Here is a 6,061-nt window from a genome sequence, read left to right on the forward strand (position 1 = left end):
AAATATGATGTATCCCGATCTGGTTTCACAGTTGTAAGGATTGCAGTATATCTGAGTTATGGAAATACTGGTCCCACCTAGATCATTACATGAGCCTATTTGCCCTCTGATAGTAGTATGAGTTGGGGTGGGGAGCAGGAGGGTGTCTATAGTAAAATAAATTAGGTGGCTCCCATTGTGGGAAAAACAACAGACAAACCAACACCTTGTATGCTGGACCTTGAAGTGTTAATTCCAAAATGGTGTGCAAGGAGAGTAAACTGACTCTAAGTAGGTATGGCCTATTCCCTATGTCTTGTGTTAAAGCAACACCAACACCCCACATGGACATGAACTACTACTCTGTGTTTTAAGGTACACACTTAACCAGGGCTTAAGGAATTTCTCCTGAGGGATGCTGGGACCATGGGATGTACTTCCAAAGTCACTAACATGGTTAAATGTGTATATCCCAAGGAGAAACCGAATAAGCTAAATTGCTTACTTTCTTTATTTCAGACCATCGCACCCTCATACCCCCTTCATCTATCCTCTCTCAATTATTTATTTTTTGACAGACTGTGACAGAGTTGCTTATGTCGATGCAGAAAATAAGGAGAATGCGTTGTTTAATGGTAAAGGCGGCATTTGTACGTGAAGTGTTGACTGGGGTTAGTGAAGAAATGAAGGTTTAGATAAAGTTATTGTATTGAACACATTTCTAAGGTTTTCAAATTAGGAAAGTTTCATACGTTAAATATAAAGAGAGAAAAGCAGAACGAAAAGCCAAACTTTAACTAAAAATTCAGCTCGTTCGGTCAACTGCGCATGCGTTAGCCCCGGGAAATTCGAAGAAAGAAGACGTCGGAAGAAGATTTCTCCGTGGTACTCACTAGAAAAACCCCGGGCTGATAGGAGGTTTCAGGTAAATCAATACAATCACTTGGGGGTGCCTAACATTTGGCACCCCCAAGTGCTACCAGACTTTCCTTCTCCTTTAATCTCTCGCTTTCAACTGGAATCTTTCACTCCGAACTAAAACATGCTCTTGTCACCAACAGTCTCAATAAACCCTCCCCATCCTATCTCGCTGCTCCCATTCATCTCTAAACTACTCGAGGGCTTAAGGGGCCCGAAGGCTCAACTAGGGGTAGGGGACCAAGGAGGAAGCACAGTCCAACCAGTTTGAGGTATCCAAGGGGTTAAGAGAAAGGCGTAGTCAGGTCCAGGCAAGAAGGGTCGGTTCAGGCAGCAAAGGTTCAGTACACGGTTTAACAGGCAAGGTCAAGATCAGAATCAATTAGAAAGTAGAATAGCGCACCCAGGAACTCACTATGTGGAACCTATATAAGGGCACTGACTGCAGTGTTCTGGCGCTTTAAATAGTCATCATTTGGCGCCAAAATCGTGTGTGATTGTGTCATGATGCTGCGTCCATTTTGTCGCCACCGTTGTGACGCAGCGTCCATTCTTTCACCCAGGAACACTCTTCTGGACCGAATCCCTTCCACTTTACCAAATACTGCAGGGAACCTCTAGAAACCCGGGAGTCCAAAACTCTTTTTACTTCAAACTCCTGATGGCCATCTACAAGAACAGGAGAGGGAGGAGAGGGAGAAGACTCAGAAGATGAATCTGACTTGAGAAGGGACACATGAAAGACATTAGGGATCTGCATCTCTGGAGGTAGCTGAAAACCAACGGCAACTGGGTTGATGACCTCAATAACAGGAAAAGGACCAATGAATTTGGGACCAAGTTTGGGGGTAGGAATCTTGAGATTAATATTTTGGGTGGAAAGACAGACTCTATCTACAAGAGAATACTGGGGAGTAGGAGCTCGTCTCCTCTTGAGGAAAGGCCACTGGATGCTGACTGAAGACACAGTATCCCACGCAGCACAGGAGAAAGAAGAACTTGTTTCCAGCAAAGCCCATGATGCAAGCGAGTCCCTGGCTGTTACTGTGTTACACACTATGTTACACACTATGTTACACACCTGAGCAGTGAGAGGAGGCAGGTAACACTAATCTACTCACATGAGAATGAAGCCCTGCCTGCCTCTCTGTGGAATATCTACACTGTACTGACTGTATTTGTACCATAAAGAAAGGAACTGCAAACAAGAGCTAAAGGTCACAGAGCCTTGTTAATAAAATATAATTAAATCGTGTGTGTAACTTGTGTGTATAACTTGGAAACCATGCAAGGCATAAATAATCAAGTCCAAAAATATATTCCAAAACATTCTTTCAAAGTTAAAAAATGATTCTTTATTTAGCATAAATATTAAAAAGTAGGCCTACAGACCAATTGGTGTTCCGCCTTACGTGTCTCGTACCCACTGGTACTTATTCATCGGCATTACTGTTTTTCCATTTGGTCACAAGATTTATACCCCAGGAGATCCCTCCCCAAAATTTTAAAACCAATCGCGTGTTGCCACCTCACGTCTACTCTTAAAGTAACATTACACATATTCCTCAATTTGGTCATATTGTCATTAGTTTTCATGCCTATTTTGAATGAATTTATTTGCACTCATCAAAAAACAATTTTTTAAGGCATTAATTATTCCTTCAAAATTACTGACCAACTGCTGCAGTCTATAAAGGCCTGTCAACATATCTGATATGCCCTATCTCCAGTTTTACGTCCATTGCCTCGATCCAAATATTCTCCTTCATATCCTCTGCTTGCTCTTGGAATGCTGTATCTGTGGAGCAGTTCCTCCAAAGCCTAAGGAACTGTCCCACAGGTATCCCACCCAGCAGATTTTTTGGGTGGCATGAGGTAGCATGCAGTAGAGTATTGCCACTGCAGGACTTCCTATAGATTGTTCTATGTACTTCTTTGTCTACCAAAATAAAGTAAATTTAAGATTTATAAGTGAATACAAGTTACAAACAATTGAATTCTTGGATGTAAAGTTGATGGTGGTAGACAAAGAAGTACATACAACAATCTATAGGAAGTCCTGCAGTGGCAATACTCTACTGCAGTGGTCCCCAACCAGTAGCTCATGAACCCCTTGAATGTTGCTCCCAGTGCCCTTAAAGCAGGTGCTTATTTTTTAATTCCTGGCTTGGAGGCAAGTTTAAATTGCATAAGAACCAGGTGTACTGCCAAACAGAGCCTCAATGTAGGCTGACAATCCACATAGGGGCTACCAAATGGCCATTCACAGCCCTTATTTAGCACCCCAAGAACATTTTTCATGCTAGTGTTGCTCCCCAACTCCTTTTACTTCTGAATGTTGCTCACTGGTTGGAAAGGTTGGGGATCCCTGCTCTACTGCATGCTATCTCATGCCACCCAAAAAATCTGCTGGGTGGGATACCTATGGGACAGTTCCTTAGGCTTTGGAGGAACTGCTCCACAGATACAGCATTCCAAGAGCAAGCAGAGGATATGAAGGAGAAGTTTTTTTTATTGTGATCTGACAGAAAACCATGTTTTATCAGTTTAGAACATCTAAAAACCCTCCCAGTTATGCTAGAGGAGCAACCAAAATATTTTAGGATGCAAAGCCCTTGTTAAGTGTGACAGCCAAGGGGATAAGTGGGACAAAGACAAGAGTACTGGGTTTTCTTGGCCAGAAAACGGTTGTCATCTCCATTCAGGACTTGAAAGTCTGTTATAAAAGATAAAGTATAAGTGTAAGGGCAAATATTTTACTATACACACTGTATGCCATTAGATTTGGCAGGCTTATGCCAACCAACATATGCCATCACCCCTATCCTCTGCTCCTTGCTCAGCAAACCTAAATCCAGTCCTTAATATGGAGGCTCAGGAGCAATTAAACGCATAACTCCCAACTGTCTCGTGGGACAGTCACGCTTTTGACAGCTAATCTCGCAGTCCCATATTCGTACTAAAAAATCTCCTACACTGAATAGCCAGAAAAAGATACAATGTTTCTAACTTGATTGGCTTTTGGCAGAGAGCCCAGAACAGCCACCAGGTGCACAGATACTTTTTAAAACTTTCGAGATAAGCAAATAAGTCATTGTAACAATTAAGATAAACCGGTCTCACAGCTTAATGGACAATTCACCTGCATTAGCAAAACTATAATAACTGAAAAAAAACACAATGTAATCAACAATGTGTTCAAACTTACATAAACTGCCAAATTTAGTAAAATGAACATGGTAATTAGGGGGTGTGGCCACCAAAATGGTCGTGGTCCAACAATTTTGCCATGCTACAAGCGGCAACTCTATTTATCCCTCTTTTTATTTCCAGAATGTTGGGAGGTATGTAAATGCCATCCTAAATATGCCAATTGGCAACCTTAGAGTGCCACAAGGTTACATAGTCCCCAAACTTCTGGTTCCACAGACCCCAGTTAATCCCAGTAATGAAGATTCTTATTGGGCTAATGTTTCAGGACCCTTTGGGGAAAATTCACTAAGGTGCGAAGCGCCGAACGCTAGCGTTAATTCGCTAGCGTTTGGCATTTTCGCTACTGCGCAAATTCACTAACGAACGCTGGCGTAGTTTCGCTAGTGTTACTTCGCAACCTTACGCCAGACGAATCTTCGCTAGCGATGAAACTACGCAAATTCACTAACTTGCGCAGTGTACTGAACGCTACCTTTTACGCTAGACTTCCTTCGCCACCTCAGACCTGGCGAAGCGCAATAGAGTAGATAGGGATTGTTTCCCAAAAAACACTGGCGTGTTTTCTACATGATGGCTGATAGGCTGAAAAAGATCGAAAATTTTATAGGGGCTCCCCTTCCTCCCCCCTACATTTCCTGACTCATGGCAACTTACCTAGACAGTGGGCACATGTGTAGGGCAAAATAAAATTTTTATTTGCAGATTTGAAGGTTTTCTAGGCATTTGTAGTGCTGATACGTGTTCCTCCATTGAAATTTGAATTTCGCACCGTATGCAAATTAGCCTTCGCTAGCGCAACTTCGCTTTATATAGCGAAACAACGCTAGCGCAACTTCGCAACCTTACGCTACCCCTGTGCGCAACTTCGGATTTTAGTGAATTTGCGGAGCCCTGGCGAAAATTCGCCTGGCGAAGTGCGGCGAAGAGCGGCGAAGTTGCGCCTGGCGCAACTTCGCATCTTAGTGAATTTGCGCTTTAAGTTTACTAAAATTCCCCTGAATATTCTGAAATTGTTTCAATTGCCAAGGCACCTTAACCCTGAAGACTTAATGGTAACAAAGATCAAATGTTGAGGTTCCTCCGTATATAATATACTGGCAACCGAGTATTCAAACTTTGCTGAAAACAATGGAATTCTTTTTTTTTTTTTTCTTCCCCTTTTGATTCTTTTTACATCCATTGGCTTAATTAACTTTCAGTTATTTGTTTTTATGTAGTTTCTACATTCAATGTTATTGTTCTTTGAAAATAGCATGCTAATATATCAATTTTACATGTTTTCCATGTCTACATGGTATTGTCATGTTCATTTTCCTGTTTGTGTGAAAATCAATAAAACATTTTAAACATTAGAAGACTTAATGGTGCTTAATCCACCTTACAACACCCTTTTAGGGCAGATTCGGTAAAATAAGTCACTCGGCAACAAATCTCCTCTTCTTCGGGGCGACTAATCTCCCCGAACTGCCTTGCCCTGCCGGCCAGAATGTAAATCACCGTCAGGATGGCACTCGGATCACTTTGTTTTCAGAAGTCGCCTGAAGTTTCCTCGTGAGCCTGCGTGTGTAAAGGTGGCCATACACGGAAAGACCCGCTAAAATTGAGGTGGGCAATATTGGGCTGATCCGATCGTGGGTCCTAACGAACGGGAACTTGCGGTCAGATCGCGGGACTGCATCAATGAACAGATGCGGCCACGATCCGACGGGATTTTTTGTCCCATCGGATCGAGATCTGACCGACTTTCGGCCAGATCGCGATCGGGGAAGCCCGTCGGGGGGGGGCCCCATACACGGGCCAATAAGCTGCCGACTTGGTCTGTCGGCATCTTTTATCGGCCCGTGTATGGCCACCTTAAGACTATGCACGGCAGTAGTAATTTATTTGAGTTATTGTTAATCTTAGCTGATAACCATGATTGCTCATTAAATAAGAATGCAAAGGTGGCCAT

The sequence above is a fragment of the Xenopus laevis genome, chromosome 3L, assembly GCF_017654675.1.
Source record: "Xenopus laevis strain J_2021 chromosome 3L, Xenopus_laevis_v10.1, whole genome shotgun sequence".
NCBI classification, from domain to species: Eukaryota; Metazoa; Chordata; class Amphibia; order Anura; family Pipidae; genus Xenopus; species Xenopus laevis.